Below are 18,443 nucleotides of genomic sequence, written 5' to 3'. Positions count from 1 at the left end.
AGGTACTGTTATCACTAGTCTTTGATGCTCTGGTTCTCCAATCCATTTCAGAGGTGGCTTCACTGAGAACGAAACTTTCCTCAAGCTGTCTCCTCTGCCAGTGCTTCATTCTTAAAAGAGTTTGCTTCCCAAACCCACCAGTCCATGGGGTGAAAGCTGTGGTTAGAGTGGGGGTTGTGTGAATGTGGGTGTGGGAAGGAGCAGCAGGTTCCCTGAGCTATTACTCCAGCTTAGCTCAGTGGAATTCAGTGCAGTTGTACCAAGGCAAAGCTAAAGGCAACACAGTGATGAATTGATAAATCCTATTTGCTCGCATCTGCCCACTCGGAGCCAGAGCTGGGGACATCACTGGCTGCTGCTGCTTCGTGCCAGAGCATGTGCAGAGGGAGTTGTTGTTATGCTCTTTGCAGTGCTTTGGAGACAGATGGTGGAGCCCACCCATTCTCTACAGAGAGGAGCATTTCTGCAGTGCTGTGGTGCTGGCAGACGATGCAATAGCAACGTTCTCACATTTCACAGAACTGACTGGTCCCAGAAGTGATATTTTGCCAGTGTTCTCTTCTGGAACCTTATTTTTGTTCCACAGCTGCCTGCACAGCTTTTGGCACAGCACTAATGGAGAATGGGTTCTGCTCTGGCTGGACCAGCTCTGCCATTTAGGGTGAGAGATGGACTGTAGGGAAGAAATAATCTTGGCGGCTGAGGTGCTTTTAGGAGAAGAGAATCAGTGAAGTGATGTTCTTATCCCTTCTAAAATTCCAGCAAACCCTCTGTCTTAGCACAGTATGGGAGAGCTTCTGTTGGTTGGGAATTGAGGCAGATTAATGGAAATGTCTTCCCTAAATGGAAAAAAATTGATTTAGCTGTACAAGTGGGACTTGTGACAAGAGAATGAAGCCCAGTGCAATTTTGCAGAGGCCATCAGAAATGCTGGGGACATTCAGAAATGCTCAGTTTCCCACCAATTTCCTGCAGCTGACAGCACATTTGCGTTGACCTTGGTGACAGCGCCAGCCTGGCAAATGAAAAGGACATGCATCACTAAGAGGAGAATTAAGTTTGCAAGGAATGCCTTGTATTTCATTTTCTCTTACTGCCATTTTTATCTGTCCCAGCTAATCCTTGTGTCCCTAGAAAGCCTGCCCTAGTGTTCCACTTCCTGCAGCAGGAATGGTGTCTGTGCTCACAGCAGGAATGGCTTTCTCCAGCTCTTATGTCAAACGTTGTCATGGACCTCCTGAGCTCCTCATTCCTTTGCCAGCTGTGGGGAGTGTGCGGCTCATTGATGTGGAGCCTTCTGTCTCCTCAGAGCAAGGAATCAGCCCTGACCTGTAAGAACAGCATTGCTCAAGTGGAAGTTGTCCCCAGTTTAGCAGATCCCAACACAGATTCCTCTATGTTGGAATAAGGGGGGAAAGCAATCTCTTGCAGCTGTCGCTTCAGAGATTTTCATCCCTCTCACTTATGTAAGCATGAGAGCATCCCAGACACAAGAGGTGTGGGTTACAGGTGTGTGAAATGTCTTCACACAGCTAGACAGACATCCTTTTCAGCCTGATTTGAATTAGAAGAGGTGTGGGATTAAAGAACTTATCCTCTTTTTTCTTTTTTAAAAAATGTACAGGCTTGGCATAGCTGCCAGTGCAGTAGTGACACTGTGGGTGCATTGAGATGGATTAGTGTTTTCTTCTTCTCCCCCCTTCATTTTTGGTAGTATAAAACATCACTGCAGCTCGTTTTTCAGGATTGTGTGCTCATTATTTTATAGTGAGTGGTGCTGCTCAGGAGTTTCTACCTGAAATATCCTAGAAGGTGACATTGTATCTTAAAAACCAGGAACAGTCATCTCTGAAGAACTGGTCCAGTAGTCTGGGCAAACTAGAGCTGTTTGGAGTTGCGGAGGCTTAGTGTTCCTGAGTTGTGGGGCATAGAAATGATTGGATACCAGACCTGAGTCCTTGGCTTCTGGAGCTGGGCCAAGTCCACTTCCCATAATGAACCCGCAGTTGTCAGGGACATGACGGCAGCTGGACGTGACCAGGTGATCCAGTAACCTCTCCTGTCCTCCAGCGGGGACGAGGAGGAAGAGGGGACAGAGAGAGTGGGGAATTTAAAGTGGATTCTGTGACAGGTTGTGTCCCACTCCCAGAGAGCCTGGGCTCCTCTCCGCCGCTCTCTGCCGGACTTTGTAAGGTCAGGACGAGGCTGCCCGTGGCCCCGGTGCCCGTTCCTGCCGGCAGGAATGCGCAGTGCCCGCGGAGCTGCGCTCCAGCTCGGCACCGCGCACCGCAGCCAAGTCTCGATGACTTTGCAGATGCTGGTGCTGCGCATGGAGTGACCTGAGCCACGATGCAGTCCCAGCCCTGGAGAGCTCAGCCTGCAGGAACGAGGCGGTGCAGCTCCAAGTGGAGCTTTACAAAAAAAGGATTTGCTTTACAGAAAGCTCGGGATTGATGCAGCTGGCTGAGGTGAGGATGCATTTGTCTTGCAAAGGCAGTGGGAATGTTCTTTTGTTCTCTGTGGAGACAGAGGAGCTTGGGAACCATAAGGAAAATGTTACCAGGAGCTCTGTGGGTTGGAGACATTTTGTAGCAGCAGCTCCACCTCTGTATCCCCGGACAGATCTAAGTCAGGGAAACCTGAGCACAGCAAAGCCCTTTTTTGGCAGTATCCAGCAGCATTTCCTCTCTGGGGAAGTCAGGTCTCTAGTTCTGTGCAGACAAAATGTCAGGGCTTCATCTGTCTGTCTCCCTCCCTCCTACCAGCTGAGAAGCCGGCAAGTACCTTTGTAATGAGGGATTAACTGTGCAATCAGATCTGTGCTCCTTGTGCCATCCCCACATCCGAGCACAGTCATACCCTGGGCATAGGAAAACATGCTCACGGAATAAATCCAGGTCAGGTTTCAGGCTGCTGGCTTAGCTGTGGCCCTGACTTCTTGAAGCTAGAGTTTTGACTTGCTTAGCAACAGTAAAGCTGTGCTACAGGTCCAAAAAGCAGGACTGGACAGGTTTTGCCCCTGAGCTCCCATCCGAAGGACACAACTCCTGAGCTGGCTGGCACCCTTTGTTTCTCATCTATGATCCACAGAGAATCATCATGGAATCCTAGAATGGCCTGAGTTGGAAGGGACCTTGAAGATCATCCCATGCCAATCCCCTGCCATGGGCAGGGACACCTTCCACTAGACCAGGTGGCTCAGAGCCCCATCAAGCCTGGCCTTGGAACACTGACAGGGATGAGGCAACCTGTGCCAGGGCCTCACCAGCCTCACAGGGAAGAATTTCTTCTTGATATCCAATCTAAACCTACACTCTTCCAGCTTGAAGCCACATGCAACCTCCAGCAAAAACCCTCTGGCATTTCATCCCCTTAGCAAGGCTGGGATGTGGTAGTTGCTGTGTGGTGGAAGAAGAACTAAAGAGACAGGGCAGTAGAAGCCTGTTTTGAATCCATGTTCTTGGATGCCAGTCTTAGGCCAAACCGAAGGAAGGGGACATAATGGTTGGGCAACATGGGAAGAGGAATGGAAATGAACTCTGGGCCCTTTCTGTTTAAAGCATGTCTCCCTAGTACTAATCCCGTAAAGACTTGGAGTTCCATCATCCCAAAAGCCAGCATTTCCAAGCCAAGCAGTGCTGAATATGTCCTTGCTTTGCTTGCCATAGGCATGCAGAAAAGAGCCTGAGAAAAACCCTAGCTCCTACAGCCAGCTCTGGAAGGCAGCAGACTTCTCAGATGTCAGGCAGATCTGAAACATCAAAGGGGCTTCTCCTGAACTAGCTGACCTTTTATTACCCATATCCTTCCACTAATACCCAGCAGATTATCTTTGCCTTGTTTTTGCTGCTGTGTCCCTGACCTCTGGAAACCCCCATGCTTTGAACATGCTCTATGATGGCAGGGAGATGGCATTTGCATTGACTGCTCTGCTTCAGGGGGCTGCTCTGTGAATTTTCTTTTGGATGTTTGTGATTGGAAGTGCCTCCAAGCTTGTGTCACTACCCCTACACCTCTATTTGATCCTGAGTCATAGGTGAGCACCAGCTCAGCAGACACTAAGAGGTTTAGCCCCAGGGGAACTGTGGATTTCTGTGAGCACAAGCTGGCTGTGCTTACACACAGGACAAACTGCACCCCCAGACCACCAAGGACAATCATTTTCAGTGGTTTTCTCTCTCCTTTCAGCAGTCTTGCTTAAATCCAGTGGAGTGCTGGTGGAAACAGGTGCAAAAATGGTGTTTTGGAGGAAAATGTTGATGGAAGCTTCTGGGTGTAACCATGACATGAGACGAGGCAGTGAAGGAAAGCCAGCACAGAGGAGACCCTGTGCTTCCAAGCACTGCTCTGCAGTGTCTCAGATGTCAGTCCCTGACCCCATCACACAGTTTCTGTGGAGATGCTTGATGCTGCCACACACAGATTGCCCCTGGCTCTGTCCTCTGGGCTGTTCTGAGGCTTTCTCCTTCCTGGGTCTGCTGCTCTGGTCCTGGACTTTCTCCAAGCAACGCCTCCCACTGGCTCCGTGCTGTTCTCAGTGGTTCCTCCCTCATGTTAGAATCTGCTGGAATAACTTGTACTGCATAAGCAATTCTTGAAATGTGCATCGAGTTTATCCTTAAGGCAGAAGACAGGCACTGGTAGAGACTGTGAGAACCACCAGATCAACACCAGTCCCTGTAGGGAACAAAGGGCAGAAACTGTGCAAAGTGCTGCTCAGGCCATTAGGAAACTCTGGTTTCTAGGGGAAGAGGGGAGTGAAAAATTGGGCTGTGTGAGCCTTGGACCAAACAGTGAGGGTCAGCTCCGGTTTTCCAGAGCCATGACCCTGGAGGACTGTTGCATTCACTAGCTATCATGTCATGGTGTGCAAACCAGTGGCTTGAGGCTGTGCCTGCAAAATTACATGTCTGGTCCTCTTCCACTGTCCTTCTGCAGCCCTCAACCTCCACAAAACTTGCAGCCTTCCAGCACCTGAAGGGAGCCCAAAGGAAAGATGAAAAGACTCTCGACAAGGGCCTGGAGTGGCAGGGCAAGAGGGAATGGCTTCACACTGGCAGAGAGGAGAGTCAGATTGGATGAGTGAGTTTTCCCAGCTTGAAGTTAGTTTTTAATGCTGGACTATAGTCAGGGACCCTAAAATATATTGGAAACCGGACAAAGAGCAACGTAGATCAAGCCAATATTTTTAACATAATGTTCTCCGTTTAGTCTATCTCCAATGGCAGGTTTTATACTCTACAGGATGGTTTATAATTACAGGTCATAAAAATAATGCAAACAAACATTGTTTATCTTATTCTTAAGGTGGCTAAAATGCTCACACTACAAAACTATATCCATCAACACCTCGAAACCCACTAACCATATGCACACTTAACATAATTTCTAGGTGCGCCACAGACCCCACAGGCCTAGGATTGAGGCCCAGTCTGGGATAGCTCAAACCCCAATGCCAATATCTGCAACACTGGACTAAATTCTTGAATAATGAGGTGGAATACTTCTACAACACCTTTGTTGCAGGAAGGATGGACAGGTGATCTACAGACAACAAATCCATGATGATTTCTGTTGTTAGCAGAAACGCAGGTAACAATGGATTATAGTTGCCTCACTTTTGCCATCTCAAAAAGAATCTGGGTGCTGCTGGATGAGACATAGAAATAGACAGACAAAGCTGTACTTGTAGGCATGAACTGCATGGAAATTAGCCTGTGAACTGCATGCAGATTAGCCTGTTAACTTGGCCTAGTCCATAAAATATTATTGAAACAAAATTGGAACAATCCAGTTTGTTCATGCAGAGAGATGTGTGATTTATGAGGGTGAAACCAACTCAACACCATCTCAACGACATACTATTAAATACGTATTACTAAATGTTATATGTCCAGGAGCACGGTGCCTGAGGGCAAGCATTCCCAGATAATTCAGTGTTTCCACTCTTTTTCAAACATATTTCATAGCCATAGAAAAAGAGCAGAAGCAGTATTTTGGAAAGTTTCTCTGCTGGCTACAGATAAAGGTAAAATTGAGCAGTCATAGCTAATATAATGTCTTGTCAGACAATCTCAGAATATCCTGAGTTAGAAGGGGCCCACAAGGACCATCAAGTCCAACTCCTGGCCCTGCACAGGACCAGAGCCAGGCACAAACATAAAAATGTTTAGACTTTCCCTTCTGGAGCAAGGAAGGAAGGGAACTGTGTAAGATTTACCATATACCTAAGTTTCTGTAATATGACCTTTCCAATGCTAATTAAGCTGAGTCAGAGTCTGAGCTGTGACAGGAATAATTCTTGAATGCAAAAAAAAAAAAAAAAAAAAAGCAATAAACACACAGACACAGTTCTGAAAGCTTAAATTGCTCTCCCTGATGCAGGGAATATCTGTCCCCTAAGGTAAAGTCCACCAAACAATGCTGGATTCTTGTCAAAGTGGCAGCTGATGGCCATTCTGGGAGTGTGACTACTGGTGGTTCAGCAGCTGACAGCTTGGCCAGTTTGTTTCTGTAGCATTCAGGCAGCAGTTCAAGTTGGCTTCTCTCAGCAGAGCTCATTCCAGGGACTGAGGGGTGGAAAATCCCTTGTCCTTTACATACCTCCAGCTCCACAAACTTCCATCTCCTCTTGAAAAGGGGAAGGTGTCCTGCACCTCTATTTCTGCATACAAGGAGACAGATCTTTCCTGTGCCCATAAGGTTTTGCCCCAAAGATCACAAAGCTCATGGAATGGTTTGGGCTGGAAAGGATCTTAAAGGACCTATTTTGTCCCAGCCCCACTGACATGAGCAAAGATACCTCCCATTAAAATTTTCCCAAGCTCTTTTCATGGAAATCACATAAGGACAGGAGCTTATAATTGCTTATAATTGTGGATTGCAGTGTTCATGCTTCTCATGAGCAACAGCCAGCAAGAGGAATGAGCAAGTGGTTTATTGTTATGGGAACCCAGAAAATCCATGGCGTGCACAGCACTCTGTATCCAAGCCAGGTGACATTTGGTGATGCCTCAGATGACACCTGGAGTGCAGGGGAATTTGTGAGGATCACCACAGCATCCTAAAAAGTGCCCATGGACCTGCACAGAGGACCTGCTCCATTATAAAGCCAACTGCAGTTTCTAGGAACGATATGATCATGTGAAGAGAGACCAGGGTTAAATTACCAGGTCAGCAGCCATCATTTGGAGGAGACAGCTGATAGCAAGTGGCAGGGTGAACCAGAGTTCACCTGAGTTTCAGGGCTCTGTGCAGGGCATTAACTGTGTTTGATGCAGAGCAGTTGGAGGGATGGGCAGCCAGGAAGCCCCTGTGGAAGTGGGATGGCCAGAAGGTTCTGTGTCTGAAGCAGGGCAGGAGGTGATCGGCCTCTAGGGATAAGCTGTCAAAGTTGCTGGGTTGGGTCCTGCAGATATGCACAGCAAAAACGATCCCTGCTTGCTACAGCAGAACTGATGTGTGACTTCTGCTCTGGCACAGAAACCACAGCAGGGTCCCAAAGTGCTCCATTTGGTGAAAAGGGTTCCTGGGTAGGGGTGGGATTAGTGGGATGCTGCAGGGAATATATGGAGATCATGGAAATACTCTCAGCATCAGCAGATCTCCATCCTCTTCCTGCTCATCTTTGACAAATACACTCTCTCCATCTATATTCTCTCCTCATTCCCTGCCCCTAATAGTACAGGGAGAGTCAAACAGCTCTTCTCTTATTTTATATGCCCCCCTACCCTATGACTCCTGAGGGGGAGGCAGTTTGTCCCTCACAAGAACTCTGGAAGCATGTGGAAAATGAATTTAAATGCAACGTTTTGAGGTCATGTTCTCCAATGGTACAAATCAGCACAGCCTCAATTAACTCAATTAACAGGGCTGACCCTGGAGTCATAAATATTGGTGACTCTCTCACTCTGAGCGCTGTGGCATCATGCAGAAGATTTTAAAAGAGCAACTTTCCACCCCCCCTAGCCTTTCATAGAATTCAAAAAAATGCTATAAAAATGTCAATCTTTGGGTCAAAGCTCTGAAATTAAATAGCTGTACTGACTGACAGTCTGCATCTTAGAGCAGCCCTCACTGGATCCACTCGACTGTCTCAGTCAAAGGACTTTTTTCGCATTAAAAATCCCCTTGAGTCTGAATAACAAATGACAAATAAGCTGCTCCAAGTCCTTATGGGAATTCTGAAGGATAGATCAGTGTGGGGGCATGCAAGGACTTTCATTTCTTCTTAGAGGAAATCCTGCCACCTCCTATGCGTGGAGAATTGCAACAGAAGGGTTCATATCCTCAAAATAAATGTTTCCTGTGTGTTTGAGATGGCAACAACAGGCAGGATTCCCTCTCAGCATACACACATCCTCTACAAATGCATGGAAGTCCCAGAAGATCCAGGTTTTTTTGGTTTTGTTTTGTTTTGTTAGTTTTTTTTTTTTTTTTGGGGGGGGGTATTATTTTGGGAGAGGAACAGACTGAACAGACTTAACTTTAGTTTGTAAGTGCAGCAGGTCTCTTCCCAGACACTGATAGTCAGAAATCCATGAGGACTGGATGTCATGTACTGTCTTTTCTCAGAAGAAATTGAGAGCCAGCACAATCAGGGTCAGATACTGAAGTAATAACAGCTTTCACTGTAACAACCAGTCTTTCATTTCTAGATCCTCATGCCTAGCTCACTAGAGCAGCTTCAGCTAAATCCTGTTTATCACAGAAAAAAATTCTAAGTCAACTTAGCCAAGTGGCAGAAATCCCAGATTGCTAAAAAGGTTGAAAGGAAAGAAAGCAGTAATTTCTATGCCATTGTCCCCTCAAATATGAACATATGGGAAAAAAAAAAAAAAAAAAAAAAAAAAAAAAACACCAAAGGAAAGGTGAGAAATTACTGGTCTTCATTCAGCCTTTACTTGAGAGTTTCCTTACCTGAATTTGATAGTTGATCACAACAACAAATAGCATGAACGATGGCACAACAGCAGCTATAGCTCAACTATCCAAGTCTGCTTTTCAGTTAAAGGTTTCTGGGGACACTTATCCTTCCTTTTCCCAGTTCTCTGTCTCTGCAGTAGCAGGGAATGCAGGATATTCCCCTGTCCTATGTGATTTTTAGACTGGACATTGGGAAGCATTTCTTTACTAAGAGAGTGGTGAGACACTGGACCAGGCTTCCTGAAGGGGTGGTCAATGCCCCAGGTCTGTCATTGTTTGAGAGGTGTTTGGACAATGTCCTTAACCTTTGGTCAGCCCTGAAGTGCTCTGGCTGCTGGACTGGATGATTATTGTGGGTCCCTTCCAACTGAAATGTTTTATTCAATTCTATTCTGTTCTATTCCATTCTATTCTTGCAGTCATTTTCTTCTCTGTGAATAGGGGAAAAAGGGGGAATGATGGTCCCAAAGGACACGGTTGTTCCCTGAGGGCGTGGGCAGCAGATTTCAAGTGAGGTGGACGACAGAGCAGTCCCCACATGCCAAGGTGTTAAAGAAGTACAGGTCAGGAGTGAAAGGCATTGACAGCACCTGCCTGCCTTGAACCTAGCTCAAACCAAACGCATAAGCTGCTCATGAGTTCTAAATCTGGTGTTTAGTTTTGAAAGCCAGAAGGAACTTTCCTTTCTCCCCACCTTCTCCTTGTCCTGCATCCAAGCCTTTTACCTCAGTGACTTTGCTGAGTGGGCTGGGAGTGGGATTATGGGAGCAGGATGCTCAATCTCTTCTTCCCACCCTGCTCCCGGATGGGAACAGGAAGGGTGCCACTATGGTGAGAGTGCCGTCACTTCCCTCTGCAGGCTTCCACTTCCAGAAAAGACAGAAGCTGTGTTTGCATCAGGGCATCCCTTTCATGTGTTCATTAGCTGTAACCCTTCTGAGTTTGTGTGCTGAACACAGCACTGCTAGTGGCAGAACTTCCATCAGCTTAAGGAGAATTGACTCTTAGTTACATCCATAAGCTAAGAAATTAAAATGAAGGGGGAAATGAAGCTTGGCATTTTTTCCAGTGTCTATAAGTTTTATTGCATGGCCTCCAGCAGGTCACAGGGAGAGGATTCTGCTCCTCTGCCCCTCTCTGCTCATCCCCACCTGCAGAGCTGCCTCCAGCCCTGATATCACAGCACAGGAAGGACAGGGAGCTGCTGGAGCCAGCCCAGAGCAGGGACACCAAGGGCATCACAGGGATGGAGCAGCTCTGCTGGGAGGAAAGGCTGAGGGGATTGGGATTGCTCAGCCTGGAGAGGAGAAGGCTTTGGGATGACCTCATTGTGGCCTTCCAGTGAAGGGAACCCACAGGAAAGATGGAGAGAGACTCTTGACAAGGGCCTGGAGTGACAAGACAAGGGAGAACGGCTTCACACGGACAGAGAGGAGGGTTAGATTGGATATTGGGAAGAAGCTGTTCCCTGTGAGGGTGGTGAGGCCCTGGCACAGGTTTCCCAGAGAAGCTGTGGTTTTCCCATCTCCGGAAGTGTCTAAGGCCAGTCTGGATGGAGCTCTGAGCAACCTGGGACAGTGGAAGTTGTCCCTGCCCATGGCAGAGGGTTGGAACTGTATGATCCTTAAGGCCTTTTCCAACCCATACTTCAGCCCTGGGTGTCCCTGTGAGCAGGGAGGGCTCCGAGCAGGGCCCAGGCTCTGCTCCGGGGGCCCAGCAATGGCACCAGAGGAACGGGCAGGGACTGAGCCCAGGAGGTTCCACCTGGACATGGGGCAGAACTTCTGTCCTGGGCAGTGACCAAGCCCTGAACAGATTGTCCAGCGAGGCTGTGGAGTCTCCTCACTGGGGATGTTCCAGAACCAGCTGGACACAATCCTCTGCCCTGTGCTCGGGGATGGCCCTGCTGGAGCAGGGAGGTGGGACCAGATGATCCACTGGTGATCCCTTCCAGATCTCTTCATAGATTCCATTCTGGGATTCTGTGAGTCCAGGTGTTTTTATCATCTGTGTTAAAATCCTAATTTAGAAGCCATTCATAAACTCAACATTAAATTCTTAGTGTGCTGTAGAGAGACTGAGGGATGAGGGGAAATCTCCAGAGCACAAATGCTTAAGCCTTCAGTCTCCAGTGAGACAGGAGGAACACCTTCCCTTCCAAAAGTATGACAGGATCAGAGAAGGTGTTACTGTATATATTTCTGTGGTGGTTTGAACTTGTCTAAAGGATATTGGTGCGAATATCCATCTTGCATGAGATGGTAAGGACTTTCCAGAAGTGCTAAAGCAAGCTGCTCATTGGGGAGTTGGTGCTGAATATGAAATTTGGGGAGTGGATCTCATCCCCAGCCCTGGTTGCTGGATTGTTATCGCCTCCCTTTTTTCTGATAGTTCCCCATGTTTTTTGAGGGAGGAGAACAATTTGTAATGGAGTCACACTGAGGTGTTCTGCCTCCATTGCCAGAAGGCTCATTTTTGCTTTTTATTAATTACAGCAGTTGAGTGACTGCTTCAAGTGCAATAGTATGGTCCTGGTAAAATGTATGGCCCAGGGAAAAGGCTGAGCTGAGCCTCAGCTGGTGTCCCCTGACATCAGACCAACCACACCTGCTCAGGACAGCTGAGGCAGCCTGTCTCCTGTGTGCAAAGCCAAGCTGTTCGCCGAAAGGGCAGCCTCAGCCAGGCTCAAGGACTTGATCTAGGATGAGATGGATGTGTCTGTACTTCCCATGTAGTTTTCTGAAGTGTTTGCACCAGCTTACTGATGTAGCCTTGAGAAGGAGTGGAGGGAAGCCTCCCCTGATGACCCCAGGAATGCATGTATCCTTTAACAACCCCCAAAAGGGAATGCTGGTGAGAGTTTCCTCCAGGGAGAAGCTGATCAGCTTCCCAGGTCACCGAGTCCTCTGGCGATTCTGCTTTGTTAGGATGAGTGTGCCAGGGACACTGAGGCTCAGATGGTCTCTGTTCCAGAGAGTTACAGCCCCAATTCTGCAGCTGGGGAGAGGCGGCATAATTCTGCTTTACTGCCTTCCCCTGCTTGAAGCCTCAGCCTGGCCGATTTGTTTATCAGCTCTTCCACATGCCACATTTCAGCAGGAAAATTCAGCGTGTTACAATGCCAGCGAGGATGACGTTTAATTTTAGCAGACACCTCCTTTCTGTGTGTGGGATGATGGGTTTTGCTGGGCGCTGAAGCGCACAATAAGGCTCTTATCGAACATTCCCATGCTGGTGTGAATTAGAAGCAGCACAGTCTTAAAAATCAGCAAAGCTGTGCCCAGTTTAAACCAGTCTGCTTTCAAAGTCTTCACGCAGGGGCATTTTCGCATTTTCTGTCCCAAGAGACAAAGGGAGGACTGAGGGTCATTTTTTCTCTGGAGCCACTTGAGTTTATATCTGCTAAGCGCCTGACTTGGAAGGCTTATTCCACCAAGGGTGTCAGATTTGCTGCCCTGTTCTGCAATAAACGCCTGAAGGCACTCATGCAGTGCCTGGAGCAAGGCATAAAACCAGGGCTGGATACACCAGTGACCAAGAAAAAAAAAAAAAAAAAAAAAAAAAAAAAAGGCAGTTTCTGGGGAAAGAAGAACTTTTTGGATCGCCTCTACGGGGAGGGAGAGGCAGGCGAAGGAAGGGAAGAACAGCGCATGAAGGAGCTGAGAGAGAGTGCAGAGGAGGATGAGTCACCTTCAGGCTTTGGCTTGGGTGGCAAGGGAAGCGCTTCCACCTCCGAAACGCCTCCTCCCCTTGCTTTTTCGCTGCCTTGCTGCGCTCAGGCTCTGCAGTGACTCCCAGTTCTGGGCTCAAGGAGGAGGGTGGCAGTGCCCCAGCACGGGAAGGGCAGGGCAGGAAAGCACAGCCCCTCCTGTGGGGATGTCACAGCCCTGTGCCATCGGTGGCTGTCAGAGGACTGGCCACGGGGCTCTGCCTGAGTCTGACTCCCTCATGTTTTATGTAGTCTCTTAGCACTCACAGCACTGGGGGAGGCAGCACCAGCAAATCGAAGCATCTCCAGTTCTTGCTTCGTGCCCCACACAGAGAAATTACCTCACAGAGCCCTCAGCCAAGAGCTTCACGACTGCATTATTTCCAGTACTGCCATCAACACCCAGCACTGGGGGCAGCTAAAGGGATATTTCCCCTTATTTGAACGATGACACTCAGACATAAAGTCTCAGTTAATTGTCTGGGCTCTTCTGGGCTCTTTGTTTTGTCAGTAGAAAACCAAGGCACTGTTAACTGGTGATTCATGGTAGAGCTGACAGGCACGGTGACTCACCTCCCAACAACACTGGTTTGTCTCCAGGGTCTGTGGGTTTGCTGAAGACATCTAACTTTCAGGTGGGTAAACTTAGGTGAGATGAATCTTATCCCAGGAAGCAATTTCTGCTGCCATCTCTTGCCTTCCTCTGCAAACACCTCCAGTAAGAGCTGTGTGGTGACTTGTGAAAAAATCTGCTCTTCAGGATAAAGCAGCAGCTCTGAAATGAATATTGGGAAATGTCAGTGGCTCTGCCCATGGACCTATGGCCAGTTTGTATGAGAGTAACTACTAGACCTGGACTGGGGTGTGTCAGGAGTAGAAAATCACCAGTCTGAGTGCTCACCTTGCTTTTACCCACAGAAATTCACTTACAGACAGATCTCAGGGGTTACTCTGAAATCCACAGAAAAGTTGTCTCTGTACATGCAGGAAATTTGCGTATCAGGGCAAAGCCGAGTGATCAGGTCACCAGATCAACAAGAAAGATAAGCAAACCAAAACAAGCCCCCCTACATGATACAAACAGGACTATTGTTTTGGAAATATCCATCTCTTATGGCTACTTTAGATTAAAAAAGTATTTCTCTAAGAGTATGAACCCTTCATGCATAGGTGAGGTACATTTTCCAGACCACCAACACCAGTGAAGATGTCAGATGTGCTATATTATTAAAAAAAAAAAAAAAAAAAAAAAAAGGCACAAACATGCTAGATGTGAATATTTATTCCTAAATTTCTTTTTATTCCTAACTTGAAACCAGCTGCCTGGGTGTCTGTTCAATAAATCCCAATCTAAGCAATGTTACAAAAGAGATCAGTCCACTGGTTTTAAAGAGAGCTGAGGAAAGTTGCTCATGTTTATAAATATTAAATTATTTGCTTATTAAGTGTTTTCTCTTATTAAACTGCTGAAAATTTGCTTCTTTGAACTTGTTCTGCCATTGGCACAAAGATGTCTTCAGAAGCTGAAATTAAATACACAGAAACTTCTTTACAATCATGGTGCAGATTTGTACTCATGATACTCTTGTGCCACTGACATAATGTGGATTTTTCCAAATGTGCAGCACATTACAGGCCTCTAGTGGTAGAAATTAAAAAAAAATCTAGCTTAGGATCCATCCTGGCTGTAACAGTTCCTGATGGTACTGAACTGCAGTCTTAATAAATTATATAATGCTTTCTGTTTATAGATTTGGCCTCGTAGTTTGCTCACATGAGGGAAATGGAAATTCAGAAGAGGTCAGAGATGTCAGTGACAATTCTCTGTTAATCTAAAAAAAAAAAAAAAAAAAAAAAGGAGAGAGAGAGAAAGTAAACCTTTTTTTTTTTTTTTTTAAACAGGTTTAAAAAAAAGAAGAAATCACAGGGTGCATAGCCCTAGTCTTGCTCAATTAATTAATTAATTGCAGTAGCCAAAAGAGGTAGAATGCTGTGAGTCTGGCAGGTTACAACCATGTCACACCACACCTGGGTTCCAGCCTTACCACCCCTTTTTCTGCCAGCTCTGTGTGGACACAGGACTCTGCCAGTCCATCTCAAAGCCTGGTTGCTGTCACCTCCCTGACAGATTCAGGTGAGAGTTGTCCAGGAGCATACTCCTTTCAGCCCTTGCAAAAGGAGCATATCCTCCTGCCAGGGCTGATCTTGCAGCATTTAACATTTAATTTACTCAGCACAAATTTATTTCTTTTGCATCAAGTACAAGGCAGTGACTAGGCAATTTCCACAGGGTTGTTTGGTGATTTGGTTTTGATTTTCTGGGTTTTTTGTTGTTGTTTTTTTAATTGCAGATTTTCACTAAGATTACTAATAATACTCTCAAACTCTTCATTTCTGAGATAAATATGATGCAAACTTATAATTCTCAAAAATCTCAGCATTTTACTACATTTTTAAGGGAGTTAACACTGTGGAGAGGAGTACTATAAGTTTAAAAAAAAAAAAAAAGAAGGGAGAAGTGTCAGAAGTGATTGAAGGGTTTTTTTCCCGCTTAGGTTTTTTAATTGGAAAACAGGGTTTGGTCACTGGTCACTGCATTTTGGTGAAGCAGGCAAATTTGAAAGGCTTCACAAGAGCTCAAAAAAAATGCTGTTTATCTGGGGCCTAAAGAGTTGTGGAGGATCATGAAAATCATAAAAATCTCTGTGTGAACAAAGACCATGGAAGAAGTGATGGCAGAAGAGGGTAAAATTCTGTTGAAGATGGCATTCAAATAGGAACATCATATTTGGAAGTGAATGCATTCCTTTAGGATGCATCATCTTGGGCTTAAGCATCTTTGGGCCCTCTCTTGGATCTGTGGAAGGGATCTGGTCTAGCAGAAAGTGTCCCTGCCCATGGCAGGGCTGTTGGAACTGGGTGATTTTTAAGCCTCCTTCCAACCCAGACCATACATGATTTACACTTTCCAGTCCTGTCCAGGGCATGTATTTTGGTACAAATAGTGCCAATATTTCTCAAACATTCCCTCTCATGATCCACAGTGAAAAAAAAAAATCATTCAGCACAATAGTGCAGTTACAGAGCATCCTGAGTGAGAGCTCACAGCAGTTCTGCAGCTTCCTCACAAGGAGGAGGGGCAGGCCCTGAGCTCTGCTCTGTGTGACCAGGGACAGGACTCAGGGAACAGCTGGAGCTGTGTCAGGGGAGGGTTAGGGTGGATATCAAGAGAAGGTTCTTCCCCCAGAGGGTGCTGGTGCACTGAACAGGCTCTGCAGGGAATGGTCTCAGCCCAAGGCTGCCAGAGCTCCAGGAGTGTTTGGACAATGCTCTAGGGCACAGGGTGGGATTGTTGGGGTGTCTGTACAAAGCCAGGAGCTGGACCCAATGATCCTACAATCCAAGAGAGTCTGTGATTCGATTGCTGAAGCAACTTTTTAAACAGATTTCTTGCAGTTGTTAAATGTTCTCAAGTATAGAAGAAGAGACTGTGATGCCTGAGACATGGCTAAAGACTCATGGCTACACAGCAAAAAAACCATAAAATCAGGTAATAAAATAACTGGCATAAGTCCCTAGTCCACAGCTGAGTCCTGGCATCTATGGCTGATTTCCAGGTAGCTCAGAGAAAATGAATATTTGCCTGGGATCTGCAGGATATCTCTGATAATCCATTTAACTGAGGTATAAGGGCCCCAACAGAACTGATTTCCTGGTAGTGCTGAGGGGTGGATTATTCTATTATTTTGGGCCACAGCTGGTCTCTCCTCTTTTTGAGAAATCATTGCCACTCAGGAGGTGGAAACCTTGCTGCAGCCCTCCCACGGTGCTGAGGGAGTGTCACCAGCTCCCAGGGTACCACTGCAAGCTCTCAGGTGTGACATAAGGCCCTTCTCTCATCACCTTGTCCTGGTGGCAGCTGTTTTTTGGCTGAGACATTGCTCCTGGGGAAGGGGCTGGGCAGGTGAGGCTGTGAGGTCCTGAAGCAAACACTTTTGCAAGCAGATGGGAGGGATCTGTTGGCGAATGCTGTGAATGGCAATTCTGGCACTGCACAAACCAGCCCAGTGACTGCCTGTGCTGGCACTCAGCAGATCCTAAATGCATGCTTTTGGAGATGCTTTTGCAAGGGGCAGCAGGAAACCTCCAAATGTCTCTTTAAATCTTCTCCCTTACCTACTTAGCACAGAGATGGAAGTATCAGCCTGGGGCTCAGCAAATTATCCTAATTTCAGTGCACAATCTCGGTAGTCTTAAGGAAGCCCATGAGCCATGTAGACATTCTTTTACAAAAGGAGGCCCCTTTTTCTTCTGCTTTCTTTATATCATTAGTTTGGGCCTTGCTAGCTACGGAGTCATTATATCATATTTTAATTGTCTAAATCTCCTCCTGACAGAAAGTCATTAAAAGGCTTCCTTCATCTGCTGTGAGACAGATGAAGACAGATTGTACACCGTCCCTTTTTTTAACAAACAGATGAGGCAGGAGTATGTGACCTGCATACTCAGAGCCAGGCTTTCTTTCCAAGGTCACTGCCTGCTCTCCATCATGTCTCCTGTGGCAGACATCAGTGTTTTCCTCTCAGAGGGATGGTTTGTTGCCTTCAAGCTCAAAGAATACTCTGTCATTGTGTTTTTCCCACACTGGTGTGTGAAAGATTGTGTCTCAAAGCACTGTAGGGCAACAAGGACAAACCCACAAACCAGAGGAACATGTACAATCCCAAATGGATCAGTTCCAAACTTCTCACGGTGGTCAAGATAAAAAGGGAGGATGAAGTCTATTGAAGTACAGTGAGCTAGCCCACATCATCCCTCAGGATTTGGCCTGTAGCCTGGAATTAGGACAAGACCTCTGTCTCTAGGCCAGGTTAACTTTCCCTAATATGTAATACAGTTGCAGAGAAATGGAAAACAGGAGTAGAGGAATTCCTGCGTGATAAACTGGCTCATTTATCGCCACCTTTACCAGGACTGTACTTGCCAGCAGCAGCAATGATATTAACAGTTTGTGCCATGAACAGATTGCCTTTCTGTAAAGATCCCTAAGAATAAAACAGTAATTAAACCTCATAATGCCTCAGGGAATTGCAAAGGAGTCACGTCACTTTTATGATGCAGCTCTGCAGCTGTTTGACTGTGTATGGCCCTTCTATTATTGACTGATTCACCACAGCCCCAAGGAATCTGAACTGGAGGAGTCCCAACCACATTCTTTTTCTGCAATAACTGGAAGGGGAATGGCAGTTTTTCTCCAGTGAATCACCCACACTGTTTTAAAAAAGTCCCAAAATAATTTTGGTTGGAAGGCACCTTAAAAATCATCCAGTTCCAACTCCTTGCCTTGGGCAGGGACACCTTCCACTAGATCAGCTTGCTGAGAGCCCCTGAGCAAAACCTGGCCTTGAGGACATGAACAGAGTGTTCATCACTTTGAGTGCAATACCTAAAATACCTTTGAGAGCAATACCAGCCAAGTCCTGCTCAGTAGGGATGTTGCCTTTTTTTCTGCATGGAGCAGTTTGTTGCCTCAGTAAGGATTTCATGTCATTGTCTTTTGTCAAGAGCTGCTCTAACTGAAGACAAAATCTTCTATTTCACACATAGGTAGAGATTCAGGGTGGACCACAACAAAGCTGAGTCTTTTTTGCTATTGTAAATATAAGCAATTTGAGGAAGGTGTCTGCTGTTCTCCATACAGTAATTGCTTTAGAGGACAGAGATCAGAACACTCTGTGCTGCCTATTGGCTCCAAAATCCACCATTGGAAGTTGGAAAGTCGAACTGCTCATTTTCTGGCTCCTATAAA

General features: G+C 46.5%; 1 long non-coding RNA gene across 1 annotated transcript in view; it reads left to right on the top strand.

Moving 5' to 3' along the window:
* Positions 1-18,443, top strand: part of LOC136361573 (uncharacterized) — a 230,469-nt gene that overhangs the window by 211,488 nt on the left and 538 nt on the right. The gene's annotated exons all lie outside the window — the stretch shown is intronic.

Source organism: Sylvia atricapilla, chromosome 5 (genome assembly GCF_009819655.1).
Source record: "Sylvia atricapilla isolate bSylAtr1 chromosome 5, bSylAtr1.pri, whole genome shotgun sequence".
Classification (NCBI taxonomy): Eukaryota; Metazoa; Chordata; class Aves; order Passeriformes; family Sylviidae; genus Sylvia; species Sylvia atricapilla.
The sequence above is the reverse complement of the archived record's forward strand: the minus strand, read 5'-3'. Positions and strand labels throughout refer to the sequence as shown.